Below are 19,889 nucleotides of genomic sequence, written 5' to 3'. Positions count from 1 at the left end.
AAGAACAACAAGAACAATAACAACAACAGGAACAACAAGAACCACAACGACAAGAACAACAACAACAAGAACAACAAAAACAAGAACTACAAGAACAACAACAAGAACAACAAGAGCAACAAGAACAACAAGAGCAACAAGAACAACAAGAGCAACGAGAACAACAAGAGCAACAAGAGCAACAAGAACAACAAGATCAACAAGAACAACAAGCACAACAAGAACAGCAAGGACAACAACAACAAGAGCAACAAGGACAACAACAACAACAAGGACAACTAGAACAACAACAAGAAGAACAACAAGAACAACATGAACAACAAAAACAACAAGAACAACAAGAACAACAAGAGCAACAAGAACAACAAGAACAACAAGAACAACAAGAACAACAAGAACAACAAGAACAACAAGAACATCAAGAACAAAAAGAACAACAAGAACAACAAGGATAACAACAACAATAACAACAACAACAACAACAAAAATAAGAACAACAACAACAACAAGAACAACAAGAACAACAAGAACATCCAGAACAACAACAACAAGAACAACTAGAACAACAACAACAAGAACAACAAGAACAACAAGAACAACTAGAACAACAAGGACAACAAGACAACATGAACAGCAAAAACAACAAGAACAACAAGAACAAGAACAACAAGAACAAGAACAACAAGAACAACCGGAACAACAAGAACAACAAGGACAACAAGGACAACCAGAACAACAACAACAAGGACAACTAGAACAACAACAAGAGGAACCACAAGATCAACATGAACAACAAGAACAACAAGAACAACAAGAACAACAAGAACAACAAGAACAACAAGAACAACAAGAACAACAAAAACAACGAGAACAACGAGAACAACGAGAACAACGAGAACAACGAGAACAACGAGACCAACGAGAACAACGTGAACAACGAGAACAACGAGAACAACGAGACCAACGAGGACAACGAGAACAACGAGAACAACGAGGACAACGTGAACAACGAGAACAACGAGAACAACGAGAACAACGAGAACAACGAGAACAACGAGAACAACGAGAACAACGAGATCAACGAGAAAAACGAGAACAACGAGAACAACGAGAACAACGAAAACAACGAGAACAACAAGAACAACAAGAACAACCGGAACAACAAGAACGAGAAGAAAAACCAGAACAACAACAACAAGAACAACTAGAACAAGAACAAGAAGAACAACAAGAACAACAACAACCAGAACAACAAGAACTACAACATCAACGAGAGCAACAAGAACAACAAGAACAACAAGAACAACAAGAACAACAAGAACAACAAGAACAACAAGAACAACAAGAACAACAAGAACAACAAGAACAACAACAACAAGAACAGCAAGAACAACAACAACATTAACAACAAGAACATCAACAACCAGAGCAACAAGAGCAACAAGAGCAACAAGTGCAACAAGAACAACAAGAACAACAAGCACAACAAGAACAACAAGAGCAACAAGAGCAACAGGAGCAACAAGAACAACAAGAACAACAGGAACAACAAGGACAACAACAACAAGAACAACAAGGACAACATCATCAACAACAACAACAAGAACAACATGAACAGTAAGAACAACAAGAACAACAAGAGCAACAAGAAGAACAAGAACTACAAGAACAACAAGGACAACATCATCAACAACAACAACAAGAACAACATGAACAGTAAGAGCAACAAGAACAACAAGAACAACGAGAAGAACAAGAACAACGAGAACAACAAGAACAACAACAACAACAAGAACAGCAAGAACAACAAGAACAACAACAACAACAAGAACAACGAGAACAACGAGAACAACGAGAACAGCGAGAACAACGAGAACAACGAGGATAACGAGAACAACGAGAACAACGAGAACAACGAGAACAACGAGAACAACGAGAACAGCGAGAACAACGAGAACAACGACAACAACGAGATCAACGAGAACAACGAGAACAACGAGAACAACGAGAACAACGAGAACAACAAGAACAACAAGAACAACAACAAGAACAACAAGAACAACAACAAGAACAACAAGAACAACAAGAACAACAAGAGCAACAAGAACAACAAGAACAACAAGATCAACAAGCACAACAAGAACAACAAGGACAACAACAACAAGAACAACAAGGACAAAGACAACAACAACAACAACAACATGAACAACAAGAACATCAACAACCAGATCAACAAGAACAACAACAGCAACAAGAGCAACAAGAGCAACAAAAGCAACAAGAGCAACAAGAGCAACAAGAGCAACAAGAACAACAAGAACAACAAGAACAACAAGAGCAACAAGAGCAACAAGATCTACAAGAACAACAAGCACAACAAGAACAACAATGACTACAACAACAAGAACAACAAGGACAACAACAACAACAACAACAAGAACAACAAGAACAACATGAACAGTATGAACAACAAGAACAACAAGAACAACATGGAGAAGAAGAACAACAAGAACAACAAGAACAACAAGAGCAACAAGAACAACAAGAACAACAAGAACAACAAGAACAACAAGAACAACAAGAACAACAAGAACAACAAGAACAACCGGAACAACAAGAACGATAAGAAAAACCAGAACAACAACAACAAGAACAACTAGAACAAGAAGAAGAAGAACAACAAGAACAACAACAACCAGAACAACAAGAACTACAACAGCAACGAGAGCAACAAGAACAACAAGATCAACAAGAACAACAAGAACAACAAGAACAACAACAACAACAACAACAACAACAAGAACAACAAGAACAACAAGAACAACAAGCACAACAAGAACAACAAGGACAACAAGAACAAGAACAACAAGGACAACATCATCAACAACAACAAGAACAACATGAACAGTAAGAACAACAAGAACAACAAGAGCAACAAGAAGAACAAGAACAACAAGAACAACAAGGACAACATCATCAAAAACAACAACAAGAACAACGTGAACAGTAAGAGCAACAAGAACAACAAGAACAACGAGAACAACGAGAACAACAAGAACAACAACAACAACAAGAACAACAAGAACAACAAGAACAACGAGAACAACGAGAACAACGAGAACAGCGAGACCAACGAGAACAACGAGAACAACGAGAACAACGAGAACAACGAGGACAACGAGACCAACGAGAACAACGAGAACAACGAGAACAACGAGAACAACGAGAACAACGAGAACAACGAGAACAGCGAGAACAACGAAAACAACGAGAATAACAAGAACAACGAAAACATCGAGAACAACAAGAACAACAACAAGAACAACAACAAGAACAACAAGAACAACAACAAGAACAACAAGAGCAACAAGAACAACAAGAGCAACAAGAGCAACAAGAACAACAAGAACAACAAGATCAACAAGATCAACAAGAACAACAAGAACAACAAGATCAACAAGATCAACAAGGACAACAAGATCAACAAGATCAACAAGAACAGTAAGATCAACAAGAACAACAAGAACAACAAGAACAACAAGAACAACAAGAACAACAAGAACAACAAGAACAACAAGAACAACAAGAACAACAAGAACAACAAGAACAACAAGAACAACAAGAACAACAAGAACAACAAGAACAACAAGAACAACACGAACAACAAAAACAACGAGAACAACGAGAACAACGAGAACAACGAGACCAACGAGAACAACGAGAACAACGAGAACAACGAGAACAACGAGAACAACGAGAACAACGAGGACAACGAGAACAACGAGAACAACAAGAACAACAACAAGAACAACGAGAACAACGAGAACAACAAGAACAACAAGAACAACAAGAACAACAACAAGAACAACAAGAACAACAACAAGAACAACAACAAGAACAACAAGAACAAAGAGAACAACGAGAACAACGAGAACAACAAGAACAACAAGAAGAACAAGAACAACAACAAGAGCAACAAGAACAACAAGATCAACAAGAACAACAAGAACAACAAGCACAACATCATCAACAACAACAACAAGAGCAACATGAGCAGTAAGAACAACAAGAACAACAAGAACAACAAGAACAACAAGAACAACAAGAACAACAAGAACAACAAGAACAACAAGGACAACAACAACAATAACAACAACAAGAACAACAAGAACAGCAAGAGCAACAACAACAACAACAGCAATAACAACAAGAACAACAACAACATGAAGAACAAGAACATCAACAACCAGAACAACAAGAACAACAACAGCAACAACAGCAACAAGAGCAACAAGAGCAACAAGAACAACAACAACAACAAAGAACAACAAGAACAACAAGAACAACAAGAACAACAAGAACAACAAGAACAACAAGAACAACAAGAACAACAAGAACAACAAGAACAACAAGAACAATAAGAACAACAAGAACAACAAGAACAACAAGAACAACAAGAACAACAAGAACAACAAGAACAACATGAACAACAAGAACAACAAGAACAACAAGAACAACAAGAACAACAAGAACAACAAGGACAACAACAACAAGAACAACATGAACAACAAGAACAACAAGAGCAACAAGAACAACAAGAACAACAAGAACAACCGGAACAACAAGAACGACAAGAAAAACCAGAACAACAACAACAAGAACAACTAGAACAAGAACAAGAAGAACAACAAGAACAACAACAACCAGAACAACAAGAACTACAACAGCAACGAGAGCAACAAGAACAACAAGATCAACAAGAACAACAAGAACAACAAGAACAACAAGAACAACAAGAACAGCAAGAACAACAACAACGTTAACAACAAGAACATCAACAACCAGAGCAACAAGTGCAACAAGAACAACAAGAACAACAAGCACAACAAGAACAACAAGAACAACAAGAGCAACAAGAGCAATAAAAACAACAAGAACAACAGGAACAACAACAACAACAACAAGAACAGCAAGAACATCAAGAACAACAAGAACAACGAGAACAACGAGAACAACGAGAACAACGAGAACAACAACAGCAACAAGAGCAACAAGAGCAACAAGAGCAACAATAACAACAAGAACAACATGGAGAAGAAGAACAACAAGAACAACAAGGACAACAACAACAAGAACAACAAGGACAAGGACAACAACAACAACAACAACAACAACAAGAAGAACAACAAGAACAACAAGAACAACAAGAACATCAACAACCAGAACAACAAGAACAACAACAGCAACAAGAGCAACAAGAGCAACAAAAGCAACAAGAGCAACAAGAGCAACAAGAACAACCAGAACAACAACAACAAGAACAACAAGAACAACAACAACAACAAAGAACAACAAGAACAACAAGAACAACAAGAACAACAAGAACAACAAGAACAACAAGAACAACAAGAACAACAAGAACAACAAGAACAATAAGAACAACAAGAACAACAAGAACAACAAGAACAACAAGAACAACAAGAACAACAAGAACAACATGAACAACAAGAACAACAAGAACAACAAGAACAACAAGAACAACAAGAACAACAAGGACAACAACAACAAGAACAACATGAACAACAAGAACAACAAGAGCAACAAGAACAACAAGAACAACAAGAACAACCGGAACAACAAGAACGACAAGAAAAACCAGAACAACAACAACAAGAACAACTAGAACAAGAACAAGAAGAACAACAAGAACAACAACAACCAGAACAACAAGAACTACAACAGCAACGAGAGCAACAAGAACAACAAGATCAACAAGAACAACAAGAACAACAAGAACAACAAGAACAACAAGAACAGCAAGAACAACAACAACGTTAACAACAAGAACATCAACAACCAGAGCAACAAGTGCAACAAGAACAACAAGAACAACAAGCACAACAAGAACAACAAGAACAACAAGAGCAACAAGAGCAATAAAAACAACAAGAACAACAGGAACAACAACAACAACAACAAGAACAGCAAGAACATCAAGAACAACAAGAACAACGAGAACAACGAGAACAACGAGAACAACGAGAACAACAACAGCAACAAGAGCAACAAGAGCAACAAGAGCAACAATAACAACAAGAACAACATGGAGAAGAAGAACAACAAGAACAACAAGGACAACAACAACAAGAACAACAAGGACAAGGACAACAACAACAACAACAACAACAACAAGAAGAACAACAAGAACAACAAGAACAACAAGAACATCAACAACCAGAACAACAAGAACAACAACAGCAACAAGAGCAACAAGAGCAACAAAAGCAACAAGAGCAACAAGAGCAACAAGAGCAACAAGAACAACAAGAACAACAAGAGCAACAAGAGCAACAAGAGCAACAAGAACAACAAGATCTACAAGAACAACAAGCACAACAAGAACAACAATGACTACTACAACAAGAACAACAAGGACAACAACAACAACAACAACAAGAACAACAAGAACAACATGAACAGTAAGAACAACAAGAACAACAAGAACAACATGGAGAAGAAGAACAACAAGAACAACAAGAACAACAAGAGCAACAAGAGCAACAAGAACAACAAGAACAACAAGAACAACAAGAACAACAAGAACAACCGGAACAACAAGAATGATAAGAAACACCAGAACAACAACAACAAGAACAACTAGTACAAGAACAAGAAGAACAACAAGAACAACAACAACCAGAACAACAAGAACTACAACAGCAACGAGAGCAACAAGAACAACAAGATCAACAAGAACAACAAGAACAACAACAACAACAACAACAACAAGAACAACAAGAACAACAAGAACAACAAGCACAACAAGAACAACAAGGACAACAAGAACAAGAACAACAAGGACAACAAGAACAAGAACAACAAGGACAACATCATCAACAACAACAAGAACAACATGAACAGTAAGAACAACAAGAACAACAAGAGCAACAAGAAGAACAAGAACAACAAGAACAACAAGGACAACATCATCAACAACAACAACAAGAACAACGTGAACAGTAAGAGCAACAAGAACAACAAGAACAACGAGAACAACGAGAACAACAAGAACAACAACAACAACAAGAACAACAAGAACAACAAGAACAACGAGAACAACGAGAACAACGAGAACAACGAGAACAACGAGGACAACGAGAACAACGAGAACAACGAGAACAACGAGAACAACAAGAACAACAAGAGCAACAAGAACAACAAGAGCAACAAGAGCAACAAGAGCAACAAGATCAACAGGAACAACAAGAACAACAAGCGCAACAAGAACAACAAGGACAACAACAACAAGATCAACAAGATCAACAAGAACAACAAGAACAACAAGAACAAAAAGAACAACAAGAACAACAAGAACAACAAGAACAACAAGAACAACAAGAACAACAAGAACAACAAGAACAACAAGAACAACAAGAACAACAAGAACAACAAGAACAACAAGAACAACAAGAACAACAAGAACAACAAGCACAACAAGAACAACAAGGACAACAACAACAAGAACAACAAGGACAACATCATCAACAACAACAAGAAGAACAACATGAACAGTAAGAACAACAAGAACAACAAGAACAACAAGAAGAACATCATCAACAACAACAACAAGAACAACATGAACAGTAAGAACAAAAAGAACAACAAGAACAACAAGAAGAACAAGAACAACAAGAACAACAAGAACAACAAGAAGAACAAGAACAACAAGAACAACAAGAACAACAAGAACAACAAGAACATCAAGAACAACAAGAACAACAAGAACATCAACAACCAGAACAACAAGAACAACAACAGCAACAAGAGCAACAAGAGCAACAAGAGCAACAATAACAACAAGAACAACAAGAACAACAAGATCAACAAGAGCAACAAGACCAACAAGAACAACAAGAACAACAAGAACAACAAGAACAACAAGAACAACAAGAACGGCAAGGACAACAACAACAACAACAACAACAACAACAAAAACAACAAGAACAGAAAGAACAACAAGGGCAACAAGAACAAGAACCACATGAACAACAACAACAAGAACAACAAGAACAACAACAACAACAGGAACAACAAGAACCACAACGACAAGAGCAACAACAACAAGAACAACAAAAACAACGAGAACAACAAGAACAACAAGAACAACAAGAACAACAAGGACAACAACAACAATAACAACAACAAAAACAACAAGAACAGCAAGAGCAACAACAACAACAACAAGAACAACAAGAACAACAACCACAACAGGAACAACAAGATCCACAACGACAAGAACAACAACAACAAGAACAACAAAAACAAGAACTACAAGAACAACAACAAGAACAACAAGAACAACAAGAACAACAAGAGCAACAAGAACAACAAGAGCAACGAGAACAACAAGAGCAACAAGAGCAACAAGAACAACAAGAACAACAAGAGCAACAAGAACAACAAGAACAACAAGAACAACAAGAACATCAAGAACAAAAAGAACAACAAGAACAACAAGGACAACAACAACAATAACAACAACAACAACAACAAAAATAAGAACAACAACAACAACAAGAACAACAAGAACAACAAGAACAACCAGAACAACAACAACAAGAACAACTAGAACAACAACAACAAGAACAACAACAACAATAAGAACAACAAGAACAACTAGAACAACAAGAACAACTAGAACAACAAGGACAACAAGACAACATGAACAGCAATAACAACAAGAACAACAAGAACAAGAACAACAAGAACAACCGGAACAACAAGAACAACAAGGACAACAAGGACAACCAGAACAACAACAACAAGGACAACTAGAACAACAACAAGAAGAACAACAAGAACAACATGAACAACAAGAACAACAAGAACAACAAGAACAACTAGAACAACAAGAACAACAAGAACAACAAAAACAACGAGAACAACGAGAACAACGAGAACAACGAGAACAACGAGAACAACGAGACCAACGAGAACAACGAGAACAACGAGAACAACGAGAACAACGAGAACAACGAGAACAACGAGAACAACGAGATCAACGAGAACAACGAGAGCAACGAGAACAGCGAGAACAACGAAAACAACGAGAACAACAAGAACAACGAAAACAACGAGAACAACAAGAACAACAACAAGAACAACAACAAGAACAACAAGAACAACAACAAGAACAACAAGAGCAACAAGAACAACAAGAGCAACAAGAGCAACAAGAACAACAAGAACAACAAGATCAACAAGATCAACAAGAACAACAAGAACAACAAGATCAACAAGATCAACAAGGACAACAAGATCAACAAGATCAACAAGAACAGTAAGATCAACAAGAACAACAAGAACAACAAGAACAACAAGAACAACAAGAACAACAAGAACAACAAGAACAACAAGAACAACAAGAACAACAAGAACAACAAGAACAACAAGAACAACAAAAACAACGAGAACAACGAGAACAACGAGAACAACGAGAACAACGAGAACAACGAGACCAACGAGAACAACGAGAACAACGAGAACAACGAGAACAACGAGAACAACGAGAACAACGAGAACAACGAGAACAACGAGGACAACGAGAACAACGAGAACAATGAGAACAACGAGAACAACGAGAACAACGAGAACAACAAGAACAACAAGAACAACAACAAGAACAACAAGAACAACAACAAGAACAACAACAAGAACAACGAGAACAACGAGAACAACAAGAACAACAAGAAGAACAAGAACAACAACAAGAACAACAAGAACAACAAAAAGAACAACAAGAACAACAAGATCAACAAGATCAACAGGAACAACAAGAACAACAAGCACAACATCATCAACAACAACAACAAGAGCAACATGAACAGTAAGAACAACAAGAACAACAAGAACAACAAGAACAACAAGAACAACAAGAACAACAAGAACAACAAGAACAACAAGGACAACAACAACTATAACAACAACAAGAACAACAAGAACAGCAAGAGCAACAACAACAACAACAACAATAACAACAAGAACAACAACAACATGAAGAACAAGAACATCAACAACCAGAACAACAAGAACAGCAACAGCAGCAACAGCAACAAGAGCAACAAGAGCAACAAGAGCAACAAGAACAACAAGAACAACAAGAACAACCAGAACAACAACAACAAGAACAACTAGAACAACAACAAGAACAACAACAACAACAACAAGAACAACAAAAACAACAAGAACAACAAGAACAACAAGAGCAAAAAGAACAACAAGAACAACAAGAACAGCAAGAACAACAACAACGTTAACAACAAGAACATCAACAACCAGAGCAACAAGAGCAACAAGAGCAACAAGTGCAACAAGAACAACAAGAACAACAAGCACAACAAGAACAACAAGAACAACAAGAGCAACAAGAGCAATAAAAACAACAAGAACAACAGGAACAACAACAACAACAACAAGAACAGCAAGAACAACAAGAACAACAAGAACAACGAGAACAACGAGAACAACGAGAACAACGAGAACAACGAGAACAACAAGAACAACAAGAACAACAAGAACAACAACAAGAACAACAAGAACAACAACAAGAACAACAACAAGAACAACAAGAACAACGAGAACAACGAGAACAACGAGAACAACGAGAACAACAAGAACAACAAGAAGAACAAGAACAACAACAAGAACAACAAGAACAACAACAAGAACAACAAGAACAACAAGATCAACAAGATCAACAAGAACAACAAGAACAACAAGCACAACATCATCAACAACAACAACAAGAGCAACATGAACAGTAAGAACAACAAGAACAACAAGAACAACAAGAACAACAAGAACAACAAGAACAACAAGAACAACAAGAACAACAAGAACAACAAGGACAACAACAACTATAACAACAACAAGAACAACAAGAACAGCAAGAGCAACAACAACAACAACAACAATAACAACAAGAACAACAACAACATGAAGAACAAGAACATCAACAACCAGAACAACAAGAACAACAACAGCAACAACAGCAACAAGAGCAACAAGAGCAACAAGAGCAACAAGAACAACAAGAACAACAAGAACAACCAGAACAACAACAACAAGAACAACTAGAACAACAACAAGAACAACAACAACAACAACAAGAACAACAAAAACAACAAGAACAACAAGAGCAACAAGAGCAAAAAGAACAACAAGAACAACAATAACAACCGGAACAACAAGAACAACAAGAACAACCAGAACAACAACAACAAGAACAACAAGAACAACAACAACAACAAGAACAACAAGAACAACAAGAACAACAAGAACAACAAGAACAACAAGAACAACAAGAACAATAAGAACAACAAGAACAACAAGAACAACAAGAACAACAAGAACAACAAGAACAACAAGAACAACAAGAACAACAAGAACAACAAGAACAACATGAACAACAAGAACAACAAGAACAACAAGAACAACAAGAACAACAAGAACAACGAGAACAACGCGAACAGCGAGACCAACGAGAACAACGAGAACAACGAGAACAACTAGGACAACGAGAACAACTAGGACAACGAGAACAACGAGAACAACGAGAACAACGAGAACAACGAGAACAACGAGGACAACGAGAACAACGAGAACAACGAGAACAACGAGAACAACGAGAACAACGAGATCAACGAGAACAACGAGAACAACGAGAACAACGAGAACAACAAGAACAACAAGAACAACAACAAGAACAACAAGAACAACAACAAGAACAACAAGAGCAACAAGATCAACAAGAGCAACAAGACCAACAAGAACAACAAGAACGGCAAGGACAACAACAACAACAACAACAACAGCAACAACAACAACAAAAACAACAAGAACAGAAAGAACAACAAGGACAACAAGAACAAGAACAGCAAGAGCAACAACAACAAGAACCACATGAACAACAACAACAAGAACAACAAGAACAATAACAACAACAGGAACAACAAGAACCACAACGACAAGAACAACAACAACAAGAACAACAAAAACGAGAACTACAAGAACAACAACAAGAACAACAAGAGCAACAAGAACAACAAGAGCAACAAGAACAACAAGAGCAACGAGAACAACAAGAGCAACAAGAGCAACAAGAACAACAAGATCAACAAGAACAACAAGCACAACAAGAACAGCAAGGACAACAACAACAAGAGCAACAAGGACAACAACAACAACAAGGACAACTAGAACAACAACAAGAAGAACAACAAGAACAACATGAACAACAAAAACAACAAGAACAACAAGAACAACAAGAGCAACAAGAACAACAAGAACAACAAGAACAACAAGAACAACAAGAACAACAAGAACAACAAGAACAACAAGAACATCAAGAACAAAAAGAACAACAAGAACAACAAGGATAACAACAACAATAACAACAACAACAACAACAAAAATAAGAACAACAACAACAACAAGAACAACAAGAACAACAAGAACATCCAGAACAACAACAACAAGAACAACTAGAACAACAATAACAAGAACAACAAGAACAACAAGAACAACTAGAACAACAAGGACAACAAGACAACATGAACAGCAAAAACAACAAGAACAACAAGAACAAGAACAACAAGCACAACCGGAACAACAAGAACAACAAGGACAACAAGGACAACCAGAACAACAACAACAAGGACAACTAGAACAACAACAAGAGGAACAACAAGATCAACATGAACAACAAGAACAACAAGAACAACAAGAACAACAAGAACAACAAGAACAACAAGAACAACAAGAACAACAAAAACAACGAGAACAACGAGAACAACGAGAACAACGAGAACAACGAGAACAACGAGACCAACGAGAACAACGTGAACAACGAGAACAACGAGAACAACGAGACCAACGAGGACAACGAGAACAACGAGAACAACGAGGACAACGTGAACAACGAGAACAACGAGAACAACGAGAACAACGAGAACAACGAGAACAACGAGATCAACGAGAAAAACGAGAACAACGAGAACAACGAGAACAACGAAAACAACGAGAACAACAAGAACAACAACAAGAACAACAAGAACAACAACAAGAACAACAAGAACAACAAGATCAACAAGAGCAACAAGACCAACAAGAACAACAAGAACAACAAGAACAAAAAGAACAACAAGAACAACAAGAACGGCAAGGACAACAACAACAACAACAACAACAACAACAACAAAAACAACAAGAACAGAAAGAACAACAAGGACAACAAGAACAAGAACAGCAAGAGCAACATCATCAACAACAACAACAAGAACAACATGAACAGTAAGAGCAACAAGAACAACAAGAACAACAAGAAGAACATCATCAACAACAACAACAAGAACAACATGAACAGTAAGAACAACAAGAACAACAAGAACAACAAGAAGAACAAGAACAACGAGAACAACAAGAACAACAAGAAGAGCAAGAACAACAAGATCAACAAGCACAACGAGAACAACAAGGACAACAACAACAAGAACAACAAGGACAAGGACAACAACAACAACAACAACAAGAACAACAACAACATGAACAACAAGAACATCAACAACCAGAACAACAAGAACAACAACAGCAACAAGAGCAACAAGAGCAACAAAAGCAACAAGAGCAACAAGAGCTACAAGAGCAACAAGAACAACAAGAACAACAAGAGCAACAAGAGCAACAAGAGCAACAAGAACAACAAGATCTACAAGAACAACAAGCACAACAAGAACAACAATGACAACAACAACAAGAACAACAAGGACAACAACAACAACAACAAGAACAACAAGAACAACATGAACATTAAGAACAACAAGAACAACAAGAACAACATGGAGAACAAGAACAACAAGAACAACAAGAACAACAAGAGCAACAAGAGCAACAAGAACAACAAGAACAACAAGAACAACAAGAACAACAAGAACAACAAGAACAACAAGAACAACCGGAACAACAAGAACGAGAAGAAAAACCAGAACAACAACAACAAGAACAACTAGAACAAGAACAAGAAGAACAACAAGAACAACAACAACCAGAACAACAAGAACTACAACATCAACGAGAGCAACAAGAACAACAAGATCAACAAGAACAACAAGAACAACAAGAACAACAAGAACAACAAGAACAACAACAACAAGAACAGCAAGAACAACAACAACATTAACAACAAGAACATCAACAACCAGAGCAACAAGAGCAACAAGAGCAACAAGTGCAACAAGAACAACAAGAACAACAAGCACAACAAGAACAACAAGAGCAACAAGAGCTACAGGAGCAACAAGAACAACAAGAACAACAGGAACAACAAGGACAACAACAACAAGAACAACAAGGACAACATCATCAACAACAACAACAAGAACAACATGAACAGTAAGAACAACAAGAACAACAAGAGCAACAAGAAGAACAAGAACAACAAGAACAACAAGGACAACATCATCAACAACAACAACAAGAACAACATGAACAGTAAGAGCAACAAGAACAACAAGAACAACGAGAAGAACAAGAACAACGAGAACAACAAGAACAACAACAACAACAAGAACAGCAAGAACAACAAGAACAACAAGAACAACAAGAACAACGAGAACAACGAGAACAACGAGAACAACGAGAACAGCGAGAACAACGAGAACAACGAGGACAACGAGAACAACGAGAACAACGAGAACAACGAGAACAGCGAGAACAACGAGAACAACGAGAACAACGAGATCAACGAGAACAACGAGAACAACGAGAACAACGAGAACAACGAGAACAACAAGAACAACAAGAACAACAACAAGAACAACAAGAACAACAAGAACAACAACAAGAACAACAAGAACAACAAGAACAACAAGAGCAACAAGAGCAACAAGAGCAACAAGAACAACAAGAACAACAAGAACAACAAGATCAACAAGCACAACAAGAACAACAAGGACAACAACAACAAGAACAACAAGGACAAGGACAACAACAACAACAACAACAAGAACAACAACAACATGAACAACAAGAACATCAACAACCAGATCAACAAGAACAACAACAGCAACAAGAGCAACAAGAGCAACAAAAGCAACAAGAGCAACAAGAGCAACAAGAACAACAAGAACAACGAGAATAACGCGAACAGCGAGACCAACGAGAACAACGAGAACAACGAGAACAACTAGGACAACGAGAACAACGAGAACAACGAGAACAACGAGAACAACGAGAACAACGAGAACAACGAGAACAACGAGAACAACGAGAACAACGAGGACAACAAGAGTAACAAGAACAACAAGAACAACAAGAACAAGAACTGCAAGAAAAACAACAACAACAACAACAAAAATAAGAACAACAACAACAACAAGAACAACAACATGAACAATCGGAACAACAAGAAGAACAAGAACAACCAGAACAACAACAACAAGAACAACTAGAACAACAACAACAAGATCAACTAGAACAACAACAACAAGAACAACAAGAACAACTAGAACAACAAGGACAACAAGACAACATGAACAGCAAGAACAACAAGAACAACAAGAACAACAAGAACAACAAGAACAAGAACAACAAGAACAACCGGAACAACAAGAACAACAAGAACAACCAGAACAACAACAACAAGGACAACTAGAACAACAACAACAAGAACAACAAGAACAACATGAACAACAAGAACAACAAGAACAACATGAACAACAAGAACAACAAAAACAACAAGAACAGCAGGAACAACAACAAGAACAACAAGAACAACAAGAACAACAAGAACAACAAGAACAACAAGAACAACAAGAACAACAAGAACAACAAGAACAACAAGAACAACAAGAAAAACAAGAAAAACAAGAACAACAAGCCCAACAAGAGCAAAAAGAGCAACAAGAGCAACAAGAGCAACAAGAGCAACAAAAGCAATAAGAGCAACAAGAACAACAAGAACAACAAGAACAACAAGAACAACAAGGACAACTAGAACAACAAGAACAACAAGAACAACAAGAACAACAAGGACAACAAGAACAACAAGAACAACAAGAACAACAAGAACAACAAGAACAACAAGAACAACAAGAACAACAAGAACAACATGAACAACAAGAACAACCAGAACAACAACAACAAGGACAACTAGAACAACAACAAGAAGAACAACTAGAACAACAACAAGAAGAACAACAAGAACAACAAGATCAACAAGAACAACAAGAACAACAAGAACAACAAAAACAACAAGAACAACAAGAACAACAAGAACAACAAGAACAACAAGAACAACAAGAACAACAAGAACAACAAGAACAACGAGAACAACGAGAACAACGAGAACAACAAGAACAACAAGAACAACCAGAACAGCAAGAAGAACAACAAGAACAACAAGAACAAGAAGAACAACAAGAACAACAAGAACAACAAGATCAACAAAACACAACAAGAACAACAAGAACAACAAGAACAACAATAACAACAAGAACAACAAGAACAACAAGAACAACAAGAACAACAAGAACAACAAGAAGAACAACAAGAACAACAAGAAGAACAAGAAGAACAACAAGAACAACAAGAACAACAAGAAGAACAACAAGAACAACAAGAACAACAAGAACAACAAGAACAACAAGAACAACAAGAACAACAAGAAGAACAACAAGAACAACAAGAAGAACAACAAGAACAACAAGAACAACAAGAACAACAAGAAGAACAAGAAGAACAACAACAACAAGAACAACAAGAACAACAAGAATAACGAGAACAACGAGAACAACGAGAACAACGAGAACAACGAGAGCAACGAGAACAACGAGAACAACGAGAACAACGAGAACAACGAGAACAACGAGAACAACGAGATCAACGAGATCAACGAGAACAACGAGAACCACGAGAACAACAAGAACAACGAGAACAACAAGAACAACGAGAACAACAAGAACAGCAAGAACAACAAGAACAAGAACAACAAGAGCAACAAGAACAACAAGAGCAACAAGAGCAACAAGAACAACAAGAACAAGAACAAGAACAACAAGAACAGAAAGAACAACAAGGACAACAAGAACAAGAACAGCAAGAACAACAACAAGAAGAACAACAAGAACAACAAGAGCAACAAGAGCAACAAGAGCAACAAGAACAACAAGAACAACAACAACATTAACAACAAGAACATCAACAACCAGAGCAACAAGAGCAACAAGAGCAACAAGAGCAACAAGAGCAACAAGAGCAACAAGAACAACAAGAACAACAACAACATTAACAACAAGAACATCAACAACCAGAGCAACAAGAGCAACAAGAGCATCAAGAACGACAAGAACAACAGGAAAAACAACAACAACAACAACCAGAACAACAACAACAAAAAGAACAACAAGAACAACAAGAACAACAAGAACAACAAGAACAACGAGAACAACGAGAACAACGAGAACAACGAGAACAACGAGAACAACGAGAACAACGAGAACAACGAGAACAACGAGAACAACGAGGACAACGAGAACAACGAGAACAACGAGAACAACGAGAACAACGAGAACAACAAGAACAACGAGAACAACCAGAACAACCAGAACAACAACAACAAGAACAACTAGAACAATAACAAGAACAACAACAACAACAACAACAACAACAACAACAAAAACAACAAGAACAACAAGAGCAGCAAGAAGAACAAGAACAACAAGAACAACAAGAACAACAAGAACAACAAGAGCAACAAGAACAACAAGAACAACAAGACCAACCGGAACAACAAGAACAACAAGAACAACCAGAACAACAACAACAAGAACAACTAGAACAACAACAAGAACAACAACAACAACAAGAACAACAAAAACAACAAGAACAACAAGAGCAACAAGAGCAACAAGAACAACAAGAACAACAAGAACAACAAGAACAACAAGAACAACAAGAACTACAAGAACAAGAAGAACAACAAGAACAACAAGAAGAACAACAAGAACAACAAGAAGAACAACAAGAACAACAAGAACAACAAGAACATCAAGAAGAACAAGAAGAACAACAACAAGAACAACAACAACAACAACTAGGACAAGAAGAACAAGAAGAACAACAAGAACACCAAGAACAACAAGAACAACAAGAACAACAAGATCAGCAAGATCAACAAGAACAACAAGAACAACAAGAACAACGAGAACAACAAGAACAACGAGAACAACAAGAACAACAAGAACAACAAGAACAAGAACAGCAAGAACAACATGAACAACAACAACAAGAACAACAGGAACAACAACAACAAGAACAACGAGAACAACAACAACAACAACAACAACAACAAGAACAACCAGAACAACGAGAACAACGAGAACAACGAGAACAACGAGAACAACGAGAACAACGAGAACAACGAGAGCAACGAGAACAACGAGAACAACGAGAACAACGAGAACAACGAGAACAACGAGAACAACAAGAACAACCAGAACAACAACAACAAGAACAACTAGAACAATAACAAGAACAACAACAACAACAACAACAACAACAAGAACAACAAGAGCAACAAGAAGAACAAGAACAACAAGAACAACAAGAACAACAAGAACAACAAGAGCAACAAGAACAACAAGAACAACAAGACCAACCGGAACAACAAGAACAACAAGAACAACCAGAACAACAACAACAAGAACAACTAGAACAACAACAAGAACAACAACAACAACAAGAACAACAAAAACAACAAGAACAACGAGAGCAACAAGAACAACAAGAACAACAAGAACAACAAGAACTACAAGAACAACAAGAGTAACAAGAACAACAAGAACAACAAGAACAAGAACTGCAAGAAAAACAACAACAACAACAACAAAAATAAGAACAACAACAACAACAAGAACAACAACATGAACAATCGGAACAACAAGAAGAACAAGAACAACCAGAACAACAACAACAAGAACAACTAGAACAACAACAACAAGAACAACTAGAACAACAACAACAAGAACAACAAGAACAACTAGAACAACAAGGACAACAAGACAACATGAACAGCAAGAACAACAAGAACAACAAGAACAACAAGAACAAGAACAACAAGAACAACCGGAACAACAAGAACAACAAGAACAACCAGAACAACAACAACAAGAACAACAAGAACAACATGAACAACAAGAACAACAAGAACAACATGAACAACAAGAACAACAAAAACAACAAGAACAGCAAGAACAACAACAAGAACAACAAGAACAACAAGAACAACAAGAACAACAAGAACAACAAGAACAACAAGAACAACAAGAAAAACAAGAAAAACAAGAACAACAAGCCCAACAAGAGCAAAAAGAGCAACAAGAGCAACAAGAGCAACAAGAGCAACAAAAGCAATAAGAGCAACAAGAGCAACAAAAACAACAAGAACAACAAGAACAACAAGAACAACTAGAACAACAAGAACAACAAGAACAACAAGAACAACAAGAACAACAAGAACAACAAGGACAACAACAACAATAACAACAACAACAACAACAAAAATAAGAACAACAAGAACAACAAGAACAACATGAACAACAAGAACAACAAGAACAACAAGAACAACAAGAACAACAAGAACAACAAGAACAACAAGAACAACATGAACAACAAGAACAACATGAACAACAAGAACAACAAGAACAACAAGAACAACAAGAACAACAAGAACAACAAGAACAACATGAACAACAAGAACAACCAGAACAACAACAACAAGGACAACTAGAACAACAACAAGAAGAACAACTGGAACAACAACAAGAAGAACAACA

This window comes from Megalopta genalis, chromosome 8 (genome assembly GCF_051020955.1).
Source record: "Megalopta genalis isolate 19385.01 chromosome 8, iyMegGena1_principal, whole genome shotgun sequence".
NCBI classification, from domain to species: Eukaryota; Metazoa; Arthropoda; class Insecta; order Hymenoptera; family Halictidae; genus Megalopta; species Megalopta genalis.
The sequence above is the reverse complement of the archived record's forward strand: the minus strand, read 5'-3'. Positions refer to the sequence as shown.